At 37.1% G+C, this 23,442-nt stretch overlaps 1 protein-coding gene across 44 annotated transcripts in view; it reads left to right on the top strand.

The window, feature by feature from the left end:
* Lrmda (leucine rich melanocyte differentiation associated) overlaps positions 1-23,442 on the top strand; it is a 1,370,443-nt gene that overhangs the window by 346,720 nt on the left and 1,000,281 nt on the right. Inside the window, exon 1 of one of the 44 annotated variants that reach the window (XM_087185385.1) lies at positions 3,809-14,678. The exons of the other annotated variants lie outside the window; for them this stretch is intronic. The gene's annotated coding sequence lies outside the window, so the exon portion shown is untranslated. Of the gene's footprint in view, positions 1-3,808; positions 14,679-23,442 lie in introns of those variants that run through there. 44 annotated transcript variants of the gene reach the window in all.

Here is a 23,442-nt window from a genome sequence, read left to right as displayed (position 1 = left end):
TTTGAAAGGAATCACTGATGACCTGCTGAGGTATTTTCATTTTGTTCTTGGAAATGATTAATCTTGAGGCTTTGTGATAGCTCTTGTCACAGATAACCTTCCTTAATCCATAATTTTCCCACTCCCTGTAAGGTAATATTTTGCATTTAAGAAATAAAAGCAAGCAAAATAATCCTGCTGTGCGGATCTTTATATATGTGTGTGTATATACATACACATACATATACATATATATGTATATAATATATGATGCTAAGGTCTACATCCACCTGAAATGCATTTAAAAATTGCCTTTTTTATTAAAAAAAATCTGTTTCTACCAATCTCTGCCTCTTTTTTTTTTTTTTTTTTTAAACCGTCATTCTTTCTAATTAGCAGGTGGAATAAACTATTCTGTTTATTTTTAATGTCTGATTTTTTTCAGGAGTGTCTTCTATTTTGTATTTAGTCCTGTAAATTCCCACGAGGCAGAATGAGGCCAGTTTTTTCAGCCCCAGGTCTGCTGAGATCCTACAATTGAGGATGGAGGATCTCCCTAGGATTGGGGACTACAAACTCCCAAGCTCCTTGTCGCCCAAATGGAGAGTTCCAAGTAGGGTCAAGGTAAACCAAGGGCATTTTTAAGAAGAGGACTGAGGAAACTACAAACAGATGTCCCTCGATTACTGCGCAGACAGCAGATCTGGCTGCAAGACCCACAGTGCTCACTTGTTGAGAGTGTTCAGCCAGTGCCTGCGTGCTTGCCTTTCGATTTTATTTTTTCCCTTGCCCCCAGAGCCACGGCTTACCTGCTGTTGCTCTCATGCCTCTTGCCAACAGTGGCATCTGCTCAGTGTAGCCATCAAGAATTTGAATGTCAATATCTTTGCCTTGAAATGAATGGAAAAGTATTTGTCACTCAGCGGCAATCATTCTTCAAATAAAAGGTTAGCCAGACAGGGCCCTTAATCAAAGAGTCGGTCTTTTCTGTCAGCAGTGCCTTTTAAATAGCAATGATGAAGGCTGGCTGTCAGGGTAGGACTTGATGAGCGAGATGATTGATCTGCATAAATCATTTTCTTTTAACATTGTCAGTGAAGAGTAAATTGGCGGGACATTTTTGGTATTAGCAGTGTTGAAATTAATATGCAGTATCCTAGGTGTGTCATGGCTCACATCGTCCTTGTAAGAGAAGGTAGAAATTAAAAGGAGGCTTTTAGGCATGCTTTGTTCCAACAAGAAAGTTGCCCCTTTCTTACTGCTGTGGTCATCATCTTGCATGCTAAATTCAGAAGTTGAGTGTGTAGCACATTTTACAAGCTCCGAAGGAATCTAGTTAATTTGGGAATTAGCTAGAGTCAGTAGCATTTAACAACCAGTAAATCTGTAAAGACTCTGCTCAGAGGGAAAAAAAGTCTAAGAATGGTTTGTGGTTTTAAAGGATAGGGTACCTGCTACCCAGTGTGCTGCTGTGGAAGCAGCCTCAGCCTAGCCGGGGATCGGTCTGAGTCCACATGCCATTCCTTGTAAGGTGAGTCTCTTTAACCTGGATGTAAATGTTAACCTTTCTGAGTCTGGTTTTTTGGTCTCTAAAAATCGGATTCCCTTAATTGTCTTTGGTGGGTTGGTTTTCAGTGTTAAACAGAGGAATGAAGATGAATACACGGAGCGCGTTACCCAGCACATGGTGAGTCAGTGCTTAGTAAATGTGAATCTCCTCACTTTCTTTTCATCAAGCAGAATGCCTCGAACCCAGAAGACCGGCTAAGGTGTTCATATCGAGAACATGCCCACATGATCAAAATAAACACTAAATTGCCTGTTTCGGGTCACTCCTGTGCATGCTGGGATATCTTATGGAGATTTTTATATAAAAAAAAACACATTTCAGGGAGCAGAAAAAAAAATACCTAATTGCTAAACACAGGGGAATAGGGATTGAGGTGGAAGGAACAGGGAGAGAAATGTGGCCCAGGACATATAGTTTTTGTTACCATTACTCCCTAGAATACATGACTGGGTTTATCTTAGTCAACTTTGGAGTGAACAAATAAAATCTATACATCATAGCATTGGGCTTAAAAGCAGGATGGATGGAGCCAAATTTCTGACTTCAGATCTCAAATCTTCCACTTTAATTGCTGAGTGGCTACATGGACGATAGGTCATTGCCTCCCCGAGTTTTCTCAGCACTTTGGAGGGGTATAGTCATACTATTTATCTTACAGTGTCATTAGGATGAGTCAATATATGAAAAAGCACCCCAAAAGAAATGAAAAGGGTACCTTGTATACATACTCATGTTAACTATGATCACTATGAATAATTTATTGGTTGGTTGAGAAAGGAAGATAATCCTGAAACTCATGTGAGCCAGATGTGTCAGAGGAAGTACCATGTTTAGATAGAGGAGTGCACAATAATGACGAAATGCTATTTTCATTTTAGAGAAACTTCTCCTTTGGAGAATTTATTTTTTTATTTTTTAAAATTAATTTTATTGGTACATTTTATGTATACAATATAATGACATTCATCATTGGAAATTTGCACCTTTAAATAATCTCTCTTGGTTCTTCTTTTTTCCCCATTCCCCTGCCTTCCCTTCAACCCCTCCATCCCTCCATTTATTTACAAACACTTTGTTTCCATTTTTTCATTTTCTCATATTAATCTCATTCCCTTCTTTCCTTTCCCCTAGCCCTCCCACTTCCTTCCCCTTTGCCCCTTTTCTTCCTATTTCACATTACCTATTATACCTTTTAGTCCTTATTTACACTTTCAGTTTCTCACACTAGAGAAGCTATTCAGTATTTACACATGTGTGTCCCATTTATTTCACTTAAGAGTATCACCTCAATGTGCATACATTTACCTATAAATGTCTCTAATTGCTCATTTTTTTTTTTTTTGGTACCGGTTATCAAACTTGGGACCTTGCACTTACGAGGCAGGCAGTAATTTCTCATTTTTTATGGCGGAATAGTACTCCAGTTTAAAAAATCCCACATATTCTTTATCCAGTCTCCGGTTGATGGGCAATTGGGCTGCTTCCAAGTTGTAGCTTTTACAAATTGTGGTGCTATGAACATGGGTGCACATATACCACTGTGGTATGATTCTTTTAATTTTGGGGGGAAGATACCCAGCAGTGGAATAGCTGGGTCAAATGGGACTTCTAGTTCTAGTTCTTTGAGGTATCTCCATACTGATTTCCATAGTGGTTGCACCAGTCTACACTCCCACCAGCAGTGGAGCAGGGTTCCTCTTTCCCCACAGCCAGCATTTGTTATTGGTTGATTTCATAATAGCAGCCATTCTTTCTGGGGTGAAGTGGAATCTTAGCATTGTTTTCATTTGCATCTCTCAAATGACCAGTGATGTTGAACATTTTTTCATGTATTTATTTGCTATTTCTAGTTCTTCGTCTGAGAAATGTCTGTTCATTTCAGATGCCCATTTTTCGATTGGGTCTTTAAATTTGGGAGGTCTGATTTTTTAAAGTTCTTTATACATTCTAGATAATAGACTTTTGTCTGAGGTACAGCAGGTGAAAGTTTTTTCCCACATTGTGGGTAGTCTCTTCACCCTGTTGGTAGTTTCCCTTGCTGTGCAGAAGCTTTCTAATAAGAAGAGATCCCACTTGTTGATTGTTTGTGCTAGTTCATGGGCAACTGAGGTTTTGTTCATAAAATCTTTTCCTACACCGATGTCTTCAAGGGTTCTACCTAACCTCTGTTCCAACTGGTTCAGAGTTTCTATTTTAATATTTAGATCTTTAATCCATTTTGATTTTAGTTTAGTGCATGGTGAGAGATATAGGTCTAGTTTTAGTCTTTGGCAAGTTGAAGCCCAATTTTTCCAGCACCATTTATTAAAGAGGCTATCTTTCCTCCAGTGAAGGTGCTTGGCTCCTTTGTTGAAGATGAAGTGGCTGAATGTACCTGGAGTTGTTTCTGCATCTTCTAATCTGTTGCACTGGTCCTTGGGTCTGTTTCTTTGCCAGTACTATGCTGTTTTTATCACAGTAGCTTTGTAGTATAGTTTCAAGTTAGGGGTTGTGATACCCCCTGCCATGCCTCTGTTGTCTAGAATTGCTTTTGCTATTCTGGGTCTCTTCTTATTCCAAATGAATTTTTGTATTGTTTTCTCAAGGTCCATGAAGTATGCTGCTGGAATTTCAATTGGAATTGGATTGAATCTATATAGTTTTGGAAGTACGATCATTTTCACTATGTTGATCCTTCCTACCCAGAAGCAAGGGATGTCTTTCCATTTTCTGATATTGTCTTCAATCTCTCTTTTCAGAGTGCTATAGTTTTCAGAGAAGAGGGCTTTGACTTCTTTTGTTAGGATGATTCCTAGGTGTTTCAGTTTTTTGAATGCTATTGTGAAAGGAATTGTTTGCCCTATTTCTCTCTCAGTGAGTCTGTTGTTTGTGTAGAGGAAAGCTGTTGATTTTTGTGTGTTGACCTTGTATCCAGCTACTTGACTGAATTTGGTTATTAAGTCTAGAAGATTTTTGGTGGCATTCTTGGGGTCTTCTATATAGAGTATCATGTCATCTGCAAATAATGACAATTTGGCTTCTTCATTTCCTATTTTTATTCCTTTTATTTCTTTCTCTTGTCTAATTGCCTTGGCTAATGTTTCCAAAACTGTATTGAACAGGAGTGGTGATAGTGGACATCCTTGTCTTGTTCCTGATTTTAGTGTGAAGGATTTCAGTTTTTGACCATTTAGTATGATATTGGCTGTTGGTTTTTCATAGATGGCTTTTATCAGATTGAGGTAGAGACTGTTTATTCCAATTTTTTGTAGGGTTTTTATCATAAATGCATGTTGGATTTTGTCACATGCTTTTTTCTGCATCTATTGAGATGATCATATGGTTTTTGTCTTTGGCTCTATTGATATAGTGTATTAAATTGATTGATTTTTGTATATTGAACCATCCCTGCATCCCTGGGATGAATCCCACTTGGTCAGGGTGTATGATCTTCTTGATGATCTTCTGCATTTTATTTGCCAGTATCTTGTTAAGGATTTTTGCATCTATGTTCATTAGTGATACTGGCCTATAGTTCTCTTTTTCAGTTGGGTCTTTCTCTGCTTTGGGAATGAAGGTGATGCTTGCTTCCAGGAATGAATTTGGGAGTATTGCTTCCCTTTCAATTTCATTGAAGAGTTTAAGCAGTAGTGGCAGTAGTTCCTCTCTAAATGTCTTGTAGAATTCAGCAGTGAAGCCATTAGGACCCACATTTTTCTTAGTTGGTAAGTTTTTAATTATGTTTTCAATTTCATTGATTGATATTGGGTTGTTTAGAGCTTTTAGGTCTTCTTTGTTCAACTTTGGTAATTCATATGTATCTAGGAATCTGTCCATTTCTTCTGTTTTCCACCTTAGTGGTATATAGGTTCTCGAAGAGGGTATTGATGATCCTCTGTATTTCTGCTGGGTCCGTTGTTATTTCACCCTTTTCATTCCTACTTGCATGTATTTGGGCCTCTTCTTTCCTTTTTCTGATAAGGTTGGCTAAGGGTTTGTCAATTTTGTTTATTCTTTTGAAGAACCTGCTCTTGGCTTCATTGATTTTTTTGTATCGTTTTCTTAGTCTCCATTGCATTGATTTCTCCTCTGATCATTATAATTTCCTCCCTTGTATGAGTTTTGGGTTTGTCTTGCTGGGTTTTTTTCTAGAAGCTTGAGGTTTAGCATCAGGTTATTTAATTGGGCTCACTCTGTTTTCCTGATATGAGTATTCACTACTATGAGTTTTCCTGGTAAGAGCTTTCATTGTGTCCCATAGATTCTGATATGTTGTATTGTCATTGTCATTTAATTGTACGAACTGTCTGATTTATTTTTAAATTTCCTTTCTGACCCATTGGTTATTCAGAAGTGTGTTGTTCAATTTCCATGTGTTTATGAAATTCTTGCGGTTTGTTTTGGTATTGATTTCCAATTTCATCGCACTATGGTTTGATAATATATATGGGATAACTTCAGTTCCTTTGCATTTACTTAAATGTGTTCTATGAGCAAGTATGTGTTCTATTTTGGAGAATGACCTGTGTGCAGCTGAAAAGAATGTGCGTTCTGATTTTGAGTGGTGGAATACTTTGTAAACATCTGTTAAGTTCATCTGTTCAGTAGTTTGATTGAGTTCTAGTATTTCATTGTTTATTTTTTGTCCAGTTGATCTATTTATTTGTGACAGTGGGGTATTGAGGTCCCTCACTACTATTGCATTAGTGCTTATTTGATTTTTCATGTCCATTAGTTTGTTTTTTTTTATATAGTTGGGTGCACTAGTGTTTGGTGCATGTATATTTATGATTGTCATCTCTTCCTCTTGGATTGTTCCCTTTACAAGGATGTAGTGTCCTTCTTTGTCTCTCTTAATCAGCGTTGGTTAACTATTATATTTCTATGTGTAGATTTTTTTTGATCAAGGCTATTTGGAGTCCTGTATCCCTCACTTTTCTGTATGTCAAGTTCTTTCCCCGCTCCTTGGGAAGTTTTCTGCCATTACTTCTGTGAACAGGTTTTTTTTTTTTTTATGTCATCTGCATTCTCTCCTGTTTCTTCATTGACTTGGATCAGTCTTATGTTATTCTTCTTTGCATTGTCTAGCAGCTGCTTGATTGATTTCTCATGGTCCCTTACTATTTTAAAGTAGTGTTTCTTTTCCTGGTCACTAATTGCAATCTTATCTTCTGTATCTGAAATTCTGTCCTCACATTGGCTCATTCTGCTGTGTAAACTTTTAGTGGAGTTTTTAATCTCCTGAAAATCTGTTTGGATCTGTTTTATGTATTCCATCTGTTTCCTATGTTGGGATTCCATCATGTTCCTCAGCTCCTCTATTTTTTCATCTGTGTCCTCTCTAGATTTATTAATCATGTTTTGCACTATGGGCACAATCTCTGCTGTTATCTGAGAAATTATTTCTGATTTCACTTTTTCCAGATCCTCTTTGTTGCCAGTTCAGGGAGTCCAGGGGATTGTGTATCAGATTGTTCCATCTCGTTTCCCTTTGGGGTTGCTGTAGGTGATCTGGAAGTCTGGTTTTGAGACTTGTTTACATGTCTTCTCATTTCATGGGGCGGGCAGTGAAGGGGGGAAGATGTATGCTGCTGGCGCCTGTGCGGCTCACCTACTTGCTGTGGTGGTATGGCGGCCCAGAAAATTCACCTCCTCTGTACAGGGGGCAGCTCTGCTCCTGGGTGCTGGGGGCTGTGGTCTCCTTTGGAGAAATTTAGGGTCAGAGAGATTCTGAAACCCTTTCAATTGGAGGTGGGCAGTCACTGTTGCTGCAGTGACCAGCTCATGCTCCTCCCTGGGCCACCCCCTGCACTGGAAGAGTAGAGTCTGATTGATGTGGTCTTATAGACAGAACTGGTTCAGAAAGCTTTTACTTTTTCTGACTTAATTTAAAAAATGTCTTGATTAAGTAATTCATTGAGAAATAGACTTCATAGAGTCTTCTCATGAATAATTTTTACTTTCTAGATTGAAGGCAAAGGTTGAATACTGTCTGCTTAGCTGAGTTCTCCGGTGCCTCCTGAAATGGGAAAATTCACTTTAGTCTCTGCTTGTGAGTATGCAGTGTAGAGATGCAGAAGCCTTTGGAATACCTGCATGATGCATTTGCATAACCACCCAATGTTGCCGGAGGAGTACATATGTTGTGGGGGGTTGAGTTACCTCCATTCTTAAAATTTGCACTTTTTCTCAAACTTGTGTTTAATTCAGTGGATGTTTTGCATTTGGGCTTTGTGTCCCTTCCTTTGTCATCTTCTGCATTTACCCCTTTTGTCTCCTTCTGCATTATGAGAGAAATTTGTACAAGTCAATTCCACAGAGATGTTCACCAACATTGATTGTGTGGAAATTCTTAAATAGAGCTAGAGTCAGTCAGTAAAATCTCCCCAGTCTCAGAAATGCCAACAATGGAGATTTGGGATTGCACTCATCTCCTCGCTTTGGGAATGCTACATTAAGCACTAAGCATCATCATGATGCTGTCTTTTGGAAGAAACTGTCCTATGTTTTTTCCAGCGGCATGATATCCACATTTGTGAATTTCTCTGTGGCTCTGGTTTGCAATGCTGTTGGGCTCCAGAAGTGATAATATTGTACTGCTAGATTCCTTCCTGATTCTGTCTTTATTAGACAAAGCACAGCCTATGTTATCTAGCTGGATACCTAATGGAGTTCAGCCATACTGGGTGTGATATTCTGCTCAAGATTAATTTCAGGTAATGAAGATCTAAAACAAGGTGTTTAAGAACCCCCTAATGTTTCATTTATAGCAATCTATCAAAACAATAGATATTTAGCTTTCTTTATTGGATATGAAACATTAACTTAAAGCCAGTGCTGCTTTCTCTTTTTAAATACTAACGTCTATTACATGTTTCTTGCTGTAAGCATCTCTGACCCCTGCCCTCAGTTTCATTAAGCATCATGAAAAATTTGCCACCACCTCCCAGAGGACACACATCATGGACTTAGCCTTAGGTTATGGTTCTCTGGCTCCTTGGATAACTGACCAACCCCTATCATGGCACTGTTTGAACTTTTTCAGACAACAAACAGGCCCCATGAACAAATATTTACTGACCATACACTGTGTTCAAAGCACTGTTGACATTGTGAGAGTTGGGACACTGCGGGGCCCAAAGTGGACTCAACTTTGCTGTGTATGAAATGCTGGAGAAAAGATGTCTTAGCCCAAGGCACAGTCTTATTATTCCCAAGTTAGTTTTTTTTTTTTTTTCAGGTATGAGCTGTTGAAGCCTAGAAAAGTCTAAAGCTACTTTTCCTCATAAAACATCCCCATTTTTAACATTATGAAAAACACAATTTTTTATCAACTCTCATGAGTAGGAATTGTCTGTTGCTTACTCTCCAGGAGCCAGTACTTGGGTATTGGAGGTTCTAGAAAAAATACCCAGGCACCTAAATGATGTCTGTATAGTATTTGTTGATGAATTTATGGATGAAAGAGTGAATGGTTTCTACTTTTCCTTTTCAACATTATGATCTATAACTGTTCAGTGTTTTCATTTCCCCCGCTTCAGTTTCCTTCTCTTTACCACTTTTATTGTGTTACATGCATTGGGAGCATGTTGTTTATCACCCATTGTTTACTGGTTTCCCTAATGGAATACGTTCTATTTTTTTTCTTCTAGCTTAAATAATATCTTTCAGGGCCTGGCTGAAGAGCCATATCTTTCTGACCCATATTCTCTGCATAGTTTTTCCACTGTTCTTTGCTTTTTCTTCTTTGTATTCATAACAATCAAGGTTTGAATGTGTATACAATGCTTGAACATACATGGAAGTTCTCTAGGCACTTTGAGCTACATATAACTCATTTTTGTTTTAGGTCACAGTATCTTCAAGAACCGAGCCCCCTACCCAAAAACAAGAACCGAGACCTATCCTTAGGGTCTCTTCCATAGCATACACTCTTCTCCTGGCCACACAGTATGTACTAAAAGCCTAGTGACTTGACATGGTCTACAGAGATGAATCCTAAGTATATTTAGCAGTGATTTTGTGTGAGACAGGGCAGAAGAATCACACAATGATTGCTTTTCCAATATGTCACTCTCAGTGAAATTGTTGTGACTATCCGGGGGAATGTGACCACGAAGACCCCATTAGGTTTGTCACTGCTCTCCCTGAAGACTTCCTTAATCTCCAGGGTACTGTTGGCAGCCCTCTCTGATAGTGCCTTCTGTCCAGAGACTTGAATGACCCCAGTATTTTGTGATTGTACCGCATTCTTGGTGGTTTGATACTCTGTTTTCTGCTTCTTTGCTACCATCTCTAGGGTTCCCTTAATTGGGACACCTTAATTGGGATCCCCTGCTGTCTGAGCCAGGGGATGGTGTCTTGCTGCCCTACCTCTCCACTGTCAGGCTTCCTGGGTATTTTCTTAGGTTGGAAAATGCCAGCCTGACAGTACAGCCTGTGCTTTTTTCCATTACCTGTAGTGTATTTCACCTAAGGTTTATCTCAGGAGGCCTTTGAATCTTATTTGACCACAATTTTTTTTAGCAATTAATGAACGTGGTTGGATTCCAGTCTAACCTTTTTATTTTCAGGATGTGGCCGCATATTACTGATTTGTGTGCCAGACTTGTGATTTTCCTTGTCCCCCTCTCCATCTTGATATATGTATACCTCTGCCAGAATTAGCAACTTGGAAATATTTATCAAAGGCCTAACTACTTGATTCTTTAAATGCTTTTAGCTGCTTTTATTTGCACATGCTATTGGAATAAAACAAAGTTACAAGTAATAGAGACTTGACCACCAAAATTTGAGAGTTTCTGAATTAAGTAGGTAGCATGTAATAGAAAACCAAAATAGCAGAGGCTGAAAAATGGGAATTTCAGTTTCTTCCCAGAACAGGAGCCCACAGGTAGTAGGCCAAGGCTCTCATGTTAGCTTTTTGAGGTCAAGAAAGACAGGCTTCTCCTATTTTTCTGTACCTTCATTCCTGCACCAACAGCCTTAGCTGTGGCTTTCATTTTCTGAGTGCTTTCATGGTTCAAGGTAACTGAGGGAGCCTCAGTTGTATTATCCACATTCTAAATAGGAAAGAGGATGAAGCAGAAAAGAGAAGCACATACTTGGTGTCTGTCCTGTTCTAAGGAGGGACAAATTTGTTTATATCTTACTGGTTGCCTAGTCAGTCATAATACCAAAGCTTGGTTGTGAAAGTCAAGTGTTAAATTTTTAGGCTTTTTTCCAAGTCAGTTGTCCTCAACTTGGTAGCTTGAGTTGGTCACAGTGGGAGAATTTATCCCACAGAAATTAGTGTAAGAGGAAGCTTATTGTTAACCATTTTTGAGCACACACTTGATCCTGTTGGCAGGGCAGGGTAGGGCATATAACCTTTTAACTGAATGCATTGCCACCTGGAATAAAATCAGAAGAAGGTAGAATGAGTAGTTGCTAAGCAAAGTACTCTTCACCCTATCTGCCCACATTGTATTCCACAGAAGAGATCTACTTCCCCTCTTCAGTTTGTTCACTCTTGAGTCCTTTGGAAATTGTGCAGCAGTAAGCATTTTTACATACTGTATGTCTTTCTGCACATGAGCTAGTGATTGTAGATGACAGCTTCTTTGAGGTGGGTTTTCTGGGTCAAAGGGTGTGCCCATATCTTAGCTCTTTATAATGATCGTTCACCAGGTGTCTGATATGTTTCCTTCTAAAATAATGTAGCGGTTGTGAGCATAGATTTTGGAACCAGGCACACTGGATGTGAACACTAATTCTGACACTTCCTAGTTGTGTGACTTTGCTCATGTTGTTAGCCTCTCAAAGGCCTCAATTTTTTCCCTGTGAAGTGGGGAGTGCAGATACCACATATTTCTATAGGGGTTCTGTGACAATAAGATATGATTGTGGCTACAAAGCACTTATAGCAGAACCTACAATAAATGGGAACTGGGAGCTTTTGCTCATGAAGAGACATGTATTTCTCTTTGGAGAGAATAAAAGCATGAAAGTGGCCTTGATTACTAAATATTGTTAATATGGGTTGTAGGTGTTCACATCAGATAGAAAAACGATGGATGTTTAATGCATACCCTGGAAAATTATTACTATTATGATGATGATGACCCCATGGGCAGGTGGATAAGCTAATTGATGGTTAGAAAAACCTCAGAGTAAATCAAGCATGTCTCCAGTTCTTAAGCATGTATTACAATTATATTTAAAATCATCTTTATGACTCTTCAGTTACATTTCTTTTGTACATCAGATGCTTTAGATGTGGAACTTAACAAAAATCAACATAAATGTTCTTTTTCTCCCTCAACTATATTGAACATTGCACAGATGTGTAGTTAAGTATTTATTATGAACATGCAAATATTGATGTCCCCAAGGCCCGTTCTTTGATTTTCAAACTGCTGTTGCTATATTTGGAATTGTTGATTAACACCGGTCTTTGCTCTGACACACAGCATGTCTGACTTCAGGGCCACTGAGAGTAGCATCAAGAAGAAAGAAGCCAAGGCTTGATATTCATAGGGGTGGACAATATTTGAGGATGGGAATTGCTTTGAGACAGCAATGGCAAGCAACCAAATACATGAGATGGTTAAGGCTGTGCCTAGCCCAGAGCTCTGCACATGGTAGATTCTCAGTAAATCTTTGCTCGTTTAGTTAAAGAGACAGAAACTGTGGAGAAAAAGCAACCATAAGGAAAAAAATATTTCACATCATCCTAGAATAGGATTTCTCTTTCATTGCACTATTGCCATTTTGGTCCAGAGAGCTTTTTGTTGAGGGGCTACCCTGTCCTTTACAGGGTGTCTAGCAGCGTCCTTGAAGTCTGCCAACCAGGTTTTAGAACATGGCCCTCCCCAAGTTGTGATCGCAAAAAATGACTTCAGATATCATTAAAATCTCAGAGAAAGAGGCAGAATCACTCTCAGTTGAGAACCACTGGTCTAGAAGAATGGTAAATAAGCTAATGCATGTTAAATAGTAAGTATGCCAGACATTTAGCTTAATCTTTGCAATAATCCTGAGTGGCAGGTATTGCTGAAATCATTTTTGGGTTTTTGCTTTTGTAGACAGTAGAGTTGGGATTCAGAAAGGCTAAGCACATGGCCCTAGCTCAGACAGATGGGGTCTGATTCCCAGTGTGATACTCTGTCTTGCAGTTCTTGCCCTCCAAACAGTCTGACTTAAGCATCAAGTAGCATAAGGGCATATATTCTTCCTCTTCTTGGTGCTTAGGCTCAGGTTTCCATTTCTTGCAAAAACACTGCCAAATGCACTGTTTGCAAAGGAAAATGGTCAACTCTTTTGAGTCATTGAATTGATTGGATTTATGTTTTGGTGGGGATATGAACTGGGCCATTCCCCAGTGGAGGACCATAAGGAAAGGGATATTTAGTCTTAGCATTTCATAGGTTAGGAATCTCCAGCAGGAACTCAAGGAGGTCCCAGAGGAGTTTGTCTGGGAAGGAAACTACCCAAAAGCTGGGATATCTTCTTTGGGGAAGATGGCCTTTGTAGGAATGCTTCTTGCAAACATTTAATAAACCAAAGGAGCTTTTCTTTGGGGGAACACTGCAGCTATTTACCTACATGATGCTCTTGTGATTAACCCAGCAGTTTTTAAACCCTGTTTACAGCAGAAGGAGCTTCAGTTTAAGCTATGGGTGCTGGTTTTATGAGGCATAGTATGGGGACAGAGCCTCCCTTTCACCATGTTGTGACACAGTGGTCCTTAAAGGGGAATTCTGATGTGCAGAATTGTATAGTGGTAGAGATCATAACCTCTTGTAGCCACGTTTTAGATTGCTTTCTTAAGATAGTTGAAGTGCAATGGGGGTTCAGTAAAGGAACGGATAAAATTGTTAATTTCACCTCCCCTTTTCAACCATCAAGAGAATATAAACCAATAAAAGAACTAAATGTGGGCAATCTATAAAATTCCATAAGTGGTAATAAAGAAAAACGGAAACTATATTGATATACAACAAAACAAGGTAATTATCATTATTTTTTAATAAAGCCATTTATCATCAATAAATACCAAGGGGAATAGGAAAAATTACAAACACAACAATGCCATCTTCTATAATTATAGCTATTAACAATTTAAAGCGTAATTATATAAGGAAGAAAAACTTTTAGGAAAGCTTTATGCTGTTTTCTGCACAGAGAAGTCAAATTCTCACATTCCCAAGTGTTCAAGAGTCTCTAAATGTCCTAAAGGGTTGGGTTGTGCCTGTCACAACTTCGAGTAGCTCGTTTTCTAATGATCTTTAATTTGCATCCCTCCTGTCTTTCCATTTCCAAGTTGGCCACCAGCCTGGAGGAAGAAATGGAATCCAGGACAATGGCATGTATGTTAATTATCTGTCCACTTCCTGGTTGTCATTAGTCCAGAGGACTTTGTCTAGCAGAAATGTCAATTTGGGGGACCCAGCATTTTGTTTGTTTCACTGGAACAAACCCTGATCAAGCAGCTATTATTGCCTTAGTGTCCATGTTTCAGGTCGTCCTTAGGGATACAGGAAAGAATGACGTATTGTGTGTTTTGATGTTTTTTCTTTTTGCCGTTGAGGATCTTACACCTCAAAGGGAACAGGCCTGTGTGCTCTCAGTGTTGGGTAGCAGAGTGGGAAGAGTGTGCCTTTGAGCCTGACAGCCAGCCTAGGGAGAAATCCCAGCTCTGCCACTTACACCCTTGGGAACTTGTACAGACTAATTAATCTTCTTCTGCCTCAGTGTTATATATAAAATAGAGATAACCTTAGTGCCTGCCTGAGGATTGTTATGAAGCCTAAATGAATTAATATAGAAGTGTGTTTGGAAAACTGCCTGGATCCTGGTTAATAAGTTAATGTCATTTAGCCTGACGAGATAGGTACTGGGTCTTGGTACTTTCGGTCTGGTCCAATTGCAACAGTCTGGGGATTTTGGTAGTTGGGTATGGTGCAATAGCAGTACAGTTCCCTTTGCCTGGTGGTCATAGAAGGTTCAGTGAACAAGATAATGACTGTGCTGTCTTAGAGGATGAGAATATAGGACAGGACATTCCAACCGTGAAAACCACAAAGAGAATGGAATCTAGAAACAGCCATCTTCTGGGAGCCTGACAAAGTTGAACTGGTGTCAAAGAGAGATGGAGCTGCAGTCATTGGTAAGGTCTGGGTCACAGAGGCTTGACTTTTCCTTGAGGATAAGAGGGCCCTATGGAAGGATTAAGTGTGCAGTGATGAACAGTCAGATTTGCAGTCTAGATCCACCATGTAAGCACTGTGCCACCTTGTTCTACTGAGTGAAATAGGAGCTAACAGGAAGAGTTAGAGGCAACTTTGGAATTTTTATGATTTGAACTTGTACCCAGTAGGGCAGTATTTCAGCAGGGCCATGAGTGTTTGTTGAAGATAAACACCTGAAGATAAACACTTACTGATTCCTGGGTTAATTGTGGTAGTCATTAGTGCTGTTTGGCAAGTGTCCTAGTTCTCTTTCATTTCCAGGCCTATAGAAAAACAAATTGTGGGATTGTGAATGGGGTCTTGTGAATAGTTCTGGCCTAGGAGTTAAAAGGAAAAGTGACTTGCTACTTTGGAGTCAGGTCATTTAGTTGCTAGTGAAAGATCCTAGAGCTTGTTCTTTTCCCTTGGTCACAGACACCATTGTCATTCTGGATGGAGTCGTCTACAGTAGTCAAGCACTCCAGTGTGAATGATTGGGCACAGAGCTCCCAGTTGGCTCTTGATTAAGAAGGAAAATGCACAAGAAAGTAACCCTTGCAGTTTTAAGACAGGGGTCAGCAAACTTTTTCTATAAAGGGTGATACATACAGTATTATAGATGTTCTTTTTATGGACAATTTGATGTCTGTTGCAACTCTTCAGCTGTCCTTGGGATGAGAAAGCAGCTATAGAAAATATATGAACAAGGGGCATGGCTATGTGCCAATAAACTTTTGTTTACAAGGCAAGTAGCAGGCTACAGTTGGCAGCAGGCTGCATTTGGCCTGCAGGCTTAAAGGCACTAAGATTTTGAAGCTATTTGTTACAGCATAGTCATTATCCTTGACTGACGCTCTGCTCAGCTTCCTTTCCTTCTTAAAATTTGCAGGGTCTTATGTGTGCTGTCCAGTGATTTTAATAAACACATATAATATGCAGCCAGATTTTAATCATTTCCATCATTTCAACTTCCTTTTACACCTTTGTAGGCAACCATGGGCAGCCATTGCTCATGGACTTCATTTAAACAGGATGATGGAGCAGTTACTCACTTGTGTCTTCTTTCTTCCAATTTATTATTTATGAGATTCACCCATGGGGTTCATATCAGAAGTCTCTTCCATTGTACAAATATATAATAATCTTTTTTGTCTAGGGGAATTTCAGTTGTTTATAGTTTTTGGTTATTATGGATGAAACTATTGTAATTATTGGTGTGAAACTTTTGTGTAGATCTAGGTTTTCATTTCTCTTGGATAAATACCTATAAATGCAATTGCTAGGTTATGGAATGGATGTACGTTTAGATTTATGGTAACTGACAAATAGCTCTTCAGTGTGATTGTGCATTTACAGTTTCACCTGTGATGTTTGAGGGTTGTAGTTACTGTATATCCTTTCCAATGTTTGCTGTTGTCCATCTTTCAAGCATATATATTCTAGTAGATGTGAAGTAGTATGTCATTGTGGTTTTAATCTGTATTTTTCCGATACTCCTGATGCTGAGCGTCTTTCCATGAGTTTACTGACCATTTATATAGCATCCTTAGTGAATGGACTGTTGAAGCATATTGGCCATTTAAAAAATTGAGTCATCTGTTTGTCAGTGGTTTCTGGTTACAAGTTCTTTGTCAGATATCTACATATCTGTGTCTGTACCTATATTTATTTCAAGTATTCCTTTCAGTCTTTGATTTCCTTAGTGGTACTTCTTTTGACTAGCAGAAAGTTTTACTTTGATAAGTGCTAATCTCTCTATCTCTGTTTCTCTGCAGTACTGAGATTAGACTCCAGGGCCTTTGCACTGAGCTACATCCCCAACCCTTTTTATTTTTTCATTTTATAACAGGCTCTTGCTAAATTCCTAAGTTTTGCAGGCAGGGCTTGATGTTATGATCTCCCTGTCTCAGCCTCCTGGAATGCTGGGATTATAACTAAGGAATGTTTAATTTCCTTGAGTTTGTGTGATATTCTATGTTTTCTGTTAGAATATTTAGAATGTTGGCTTTTATGTTTGATATATGTTAAACAAATTTGCATATATGTGAATTGAGAATAGAAATTCATTGTTTTCCCATGTTTTTCTATTTGCTTCGGCTCCATTTATTCAACTATACTCCCCTCATTGAAATATTTTGGAAACTTTATGAAAAAATAATTGGCCGTAAATGTGCTCTATTTTTTATTATTTGCTCTATTTCATTGATCTATTTTTCTATCCTGCACCAGTACAATCCTATCTTGATTATTGTAGCTTTGTTATAAGTCTTGAAACAAAGGAATTTAAACTGTCCAACTTTGTACTTCTTTTCAATAGTATTTTTTGCCTCTTTTGGGTCCATTGTTTTTCCAAATAATTGAGAATCAACATGTATATTTGTTTTTTAAAACAGCCTGTGGAGTTCCTCTGTCACTCTCTTGCTCTGCCTCACTCTCTTGCTGTGTGTGTGTGTGTGTGTGTGTGTGCACGCGTGTGTTTCAGGGTACTGGACACTGAACACAGGGCCTTTTCACTAAGCTACATCTCCAGCCCCTTTTTATTTTTTGAAACACAGTCTTGCTAAGTTGCCCAGGCTGGGCTTGAACTCGTGATCTCCATGCCTCAGCCTCCCAGAGTGCTGGGATTACAACTGTGCACCCCACACCTGGTTACCTGTGAAGTTTTGATTGATATTTTATTGAATCCAAAGGTCATTTTACAGAAAATTGATACCTTAATAATATTAAGTTTTATAATTCATAAAAGTATCTTGTTTTCAGATATTTTATAGTTTTTAGTAAAAGGTCTTATATATCTTTTGTTAACTTTTTAAATTATTTATGTTTTGGATGCCATAACAGGAATTGTAAAAAAAATTTTTTATAGTTCTTTGCTTCTAGTATATAGAAATATGATTGATTTTTGTGTATTACCAGTTTCTGCAACCTTGCTAAATTCACTTAGTACTTCTTTCTTTTTAATTCATAAGGAAGTTCTGGGTAAGCAATCATATTGTCTAGGAATAAAAACAGTTTACTTCTTACTTTTCAATTTGAGGCTTAAAATTCTTGTCTTATTGGGGTGGTTAGAACCTACAGTACAATGCTGAATGGAAGTGGTGAGAACAGACAGCCTTTCCTTGTTTTCAATCTTAGAAGGAAAATCTCCAACATTTTACCGTACTTCTTACATGCTCTTTATAAGATTGAGGGAGTTCGCTTCTATTCCTAGTTTATCATGAATGAATGTTGAATTTTGTCTGATGGTTTTCTTGCTTCTACTGGTCATATGGATTTTCTCTGTTTTTTTGTTAATGTAATGAATGCAACACTGATGTTTGAAATGTTAAACTTACCTTGTATCTTAGTACTTTCTCCTCAGTGAGACACGAGATCCAACACCCACACCTCTAAGGAGGAAAGGTTTATTTTGGTTCACAGTTTATAGAGGTTTCAGCTTGTATTTCCCTGTCTCCAGGGTTGGGCAGTATGGCAGAGGAGAATTGCTCATGGCATGGGAGGCAGGAAAGAGAAGGATGCAGGGAAGAGGGAGGGAGTTGACCCTTCCAGGCCACATCCCCAGTGAGCCATCTCCACCCAGCAGGCTTCACCTCCCAACATCACAGTTAGCTATAAACTTATCAGTGGACCAATCCTCTGAGGCCCCACGATCCACATCACCTTCCCAAAGCCCCACCTATGTGAGCACATGAGTGTTTAGGAGGTGTCTAGATGTAAGCCATAATACTTGCTCTTTTGGAATAAGCATCAGTTGGTCACAAAGCATTATCTTTTTTATTATTATTTTTATTTATTTCAGGATTCAGTTTAATATTGTAAGAGTTTTCAAGCCTATATTCCTAATGGAAAACTGTCTGTTATTTTCTTTTCTTGTCATGTCTTACTTAGATTTGAGTATAAAGGTAGATTCCAATCTAAAGATGAGGTGGGAAGTATTCCTTTCTCTTTTGTGCTCTAAAAGAGCTTGTGTAATTTTGATATTGTTTTTCTTAAACTTTTCGTAGAATTTATCAATAAAACCCTTTGGTCCTGTCAATTTCCTTTGCAGAAGGTTTAAAAAATTATAAATTCAATTTATGTAATAAACGTAGAATTGTTGAGATTTTCTATTTATTCTTGTGATACTTTTGTTAAACTGTGTTTTTAATTGTATTTTCGTTTCATCTCACTTACTGAATTTATTGGCATATAGTTATTTACAATAGTATATTATCATCTTATTCTTTTAATGACTGTAGTTGCTTCAGTGATAGGCCTCTTTAATTCCTGAATTGTTTTTTCTTGTTCAGTCTTACTAAAGGTTTATCAGTATCTTTAACAGAACAATTTGTATTACATAAAGATTACTCATTTAAGTGTACATATAGTAATTTTAATAACATTACACAATTATATAACCATTGCGACAATTTAATATTAGAATATTTCCATCACACCCCACTCCTACCCAGTCTTTCATATCTGTTTGCAGTCATTCCGTCCTCCTACTTCTAGCTCTGCATAACCAGTGAACTTTTGTTTCTGTTTTTATTGGCTTGCTGGACACTTCAAACGAATGAGATCACACAATGTATGTCCTTGGTATCTGCCTTCATTCATTTAGCATTATGTTTTGAGGGTTTTTCCGTGTTTTGTCATGTATCAGTACTCTCCTCCTTTGTATTGTTTATTATTGTTCTATTATATGGATTTAGCACATTTAATTTGCCCACTTGTTAGTTGATGAATGTTTGGGTTGTTTCTAGTTTGGAGCTATTGAGAATAGTGCTGCTATAAATATTCATGTAGTTTCTGTCCCCACAAAGATTTCATTTCACTTGAGTAGATATAAAGGAGTTGCTGTTGGTTGTATAGTAAATTTATGTTTAACATTTTAAGAAGGTGCCAAAGTAGCACAAACTTTTTACATTACCAACATCCATGTATGAGGGCTCAAATTTCACCATATCATTCCAACATTTGTTATTGTTTATTCTTGGTGTAATGTTCATTGTTGGTGTAATGGCACATCTCATGATTTCAGTTTGCATTTCTTTAATGACTAATGATGTAGAACAAATTTTATGTGCTTATTGGCCATCCATATATAACTTCCTTCAGGAAGTATCTATTCATATATATTGCTTCTTTTAAAATTGGGTTATCTTCTTTTCATTGAGTTGTAAGTGTTCCTTATGTATTGTGGAAAAAGTCTTTTCCTAGTATATAATTGGCAGATATTTTCTCCCAGTCTATGGTTTGTCTTTAAAGTAAAGTTTTTAATATTGATAAACTCTAACTTATCAATATTTTTCTTTTTTACTTATGCTTTTGGTGTTCTATATAAGAAATCTTTGTCTAACCCAAGGTCATAAAGATTTTCTCCTAGGTTTATCAGTTTTACTAATGTTTAAAAGAATCAGCTTTTCCCTTTGTTAATTTTCCCTATTGTTAGTCTTATTTCATTGATTTACCTTCTTTTTACTTACTTTGCTATTTTTTAAGCCTGTTAACATGGAAATTTAGATAATGGTTGGAAAATTTCATTTTTATAAAAGTTCACATTTAAAAGCATTTAAAGCTATAAACTTTCTTGTTAAGAATCATTTCAGCTGCATCCATGGATTTTTCTAAATTGTGCTTTTATTTATATGGCATTGAAATATTTCAAAATTTTATTGTTGACCTAAGATTTTTTAGAAGTGAGCTGTTTAGTTTTTCAATTAGCTGTGCTTTTGTAGGTATGTATTTTGTTGAATTCTAAATTCTATTTTTTTCAGAGAATATACTGTTTAAGAACTCAGTATTTTAAAATGTATTGAGATTTATTTCATAGTATAGCATATGCGTACATTCATGAATATACCATGTATATTGGCATATGATGTATATTCTGCAGTTATTGGGTAAATGTTATATAAAAACTGATCAGGTCAATTTTCTCAGTAGTGTGTTCAGATTTATTATATCTTTAACAGGAGTTTGTTTTACTGAATAGTTCTATTTGTTTCTGAAAAAGGGATTTTAATCCTATAACCATAATTGTGGTTATCAATTTCTCCTTTTAGATCTGTCTAGTTTTTTCATCTCTTTGAAGTTGTATATGTGAGTGCTGAAACACTTGTGATTTCTGTGTCTTCCTGATGTTCTGATCCTTTAATAATTATGGTTTATCCCTCTTTAAATGTCTAGTAGTGTTTTGTCTTCCTATTTACTGTTCTGATATTACTGTAGCTGTACCATCTTTTTGATGCTTACATTTCCTCAGCATACAAATACAGACATATATATATATGCTTGGAAAAATATGTATTTTATATATGTATATATATTTATATATATGTATGATGGGAAAAGATATATATTTAACTTTCAACCTGTTGTGTATTTACATTATAAATGCATGCTTGTAGATAACACTAAGTTAGGTTTATATGTTTTACTCAGTTTGATGGTTTTTTTCCTTTTAATCATCATGTTTAGTCAGTTATGCTGTATATAATTATTGATATATTTGTGCTAAGTCTGCAACTTTACAAGGTATTTTCTGTTTGTCTTATCTGCTTTTGGTTTTTCTGCTCTTATTTTTGCCTTCTTTTGAATAAACTGAATATAGTTTAGCATTGTATTTTCATTCCCTTTATGGCTTTTTAAGCTATTTTCTTTTTAGTATTCCCTTTAGAGATTAAGACTTGTATCCTTAACTTTGCTTAATTTTCAGCCTACTCAGTTATTATTTTGCAACTTCACAAAATGTAGCAGCCTAAATTCCATTCTATCTTCCCTTTATTTTTTGTGCTAATTTGTCATACATTTTCTATCTGCATAATAATAAATACTGTGATACATTGTTATTTTAGTATCAAATTGTCAGCTAACATTTTAAAAGATTAAGAGAAAAGGTGTTCTTTTATATAAATTTTTACATAAGTATTTACCATTTCAGATATTCTTCATTCTTCCTATCTGGTAACACTGTTCCTAACAGATAAGAAACATAATTCAGTGTAGAGAAGGTCTATGGGTGATCAATTGTCTTACTATTTGTTGTAGTTCAGATCCTACATCTCTTTCTAAGGCCTACATACCAAAGGCTTGGTCACCAGCCTGTGGCACTATGGGGAGGTAGTGAAACATTTAGGAGGTGGGGCTGAGAGGAAGGAAGTGAGGTCATTGAGGGTGAAACCTAGAAAGGAATATCAGGACCCTGGCAGCTTCCTCTCTCTTTGCTTCCTGGCTACCATGAAGTGAGCAGCTTTGGTCCACCACACATTCCCCACCATGATGTGCTATCTCACTACAGTCCCAAAGCTTCAGGGCCAAACTAGTACAAACTGAAAACCTCTGAACTGTGAGCCAAAGTAAATCTTTTTCTAGTTTTAAGTTAATTTTCTCAGGTATCTTATCACAGCATTGGAAAACTGATTAACCCTCTGTTCATATCTATAAAAGTCTTCAAATTTGTCTGGATTTTTGAGGGATATTTTTGTTACATATGGAATTCTGTATTCATAGTTTTTTTCCTTCAGCATTTTAAAGATGTATTTCAGTGGACTTCTAACATCTATTGTTTTTAATGATGAATTGGCTATCAATTATTTTGTGCTTCCCTCAAGTAATGGTCTTTGCCTCCTGGATATTTTTATGATTTTCTTGTTATATTGAATTTTCAGAGTCTTGGTGTGGTTTTCTTTGTATTTAACTTGCTTGAAGTTCGTGAAGCCTTTCTGATTAGTATGTTGCTTTGCCTAGATTTGGGGAAATATTTCTCTATTATCTGTTCAAGTACTACGTTTGCCTCATTCTCTCTTCTTTCCTTCCAGGATTCCAATTACACATATGTTAAACAACAAGAAATTGCTCCATATTTGACTGAGGATCTGATATTTTAGACTACTTTTATCTCTGTTCTTCAGATTGGATAATGTTTTAGCCTCTCTGCTAAAAATATTGATCTCTCTTCACATTGACTTGCCCTTCCTTGTGCTGTCCCACCAGCATTTCCATTTGCTATGAAGACCATTCAGTGAATTTTTTAAATTTCAAATATTTTAGCTCATTCATAAAATTTAACTTCATTTTTCCTTGGTAGCTTAAGTTTTTCTGTTCATATTCCTCAATTTCTTTATTCTTTATAACCCTCTTTTCCTTGAAGTTCTTAAAAAGGTATGATAGATTTTAAAAATTCCTTATTTGCTTAATATGAGTTATTTGAAGATCATTTTTTATTGCCTAATTTTTATTTTGATTGTGAGTTACATGTTTATGTTTCTTCATATGTTTGATATTTTTCATTGTGTTAATATATGACAAAAATTTTGAATTCTCTTCTATGAGAAGTGTTGACTTTTGTTCTAGATTCATCTTTGCACCTAAATTACTGGCTATGTTGAATTGGGGTGGCGTGTCTATATACCTTGCTAGGGCACCTTTGTTTCAATTTTGCAATTGATCGTAGTGCAAGGTCATGATCCTGAGGTGCAGTTACACTTTTACAATGCCTCCTTTCAGGGTTGTGACGCAAAGCTTAAGGTTTTTACTCAGAACTTTTACTTTGTTATAATTAATGCTTGAAACTCCGACTCCCTGTGATGGACAACTTAGGAAAGATTTGATAATCTTTTCAACCTTTAACTTGCTTATTTCTGTCTGGCTACTTGGACTTCATCTGTGTACCCCCATTCAGGAGTAAGCCCAGGGTTTGTGAGGAGGAGTACAAAGTTT

Source organism: Heterocephalus glaber, unplaced genomic scaffold, assembly GCF_053883595.1.
Source record: "Heterocephalus glaber isolate CG9 unplaced genomic scaffold, H.glaber_assembly_v1.0 deba00001497, whole genome shotgun sequence".
Taxonomy (NCBI): domain Eukaryota; kingdom Metazoa; phylum Chordata; class Mammalia; order Rodentia; family Bathyergidae; genus Heterocephalus; species Heterocephalus glaber.
The sequence above is the reverse complement of the archived record's forward strand: the minus strand, read 5'-3'. Positions and strand labels throughout refer to the sequence as shown.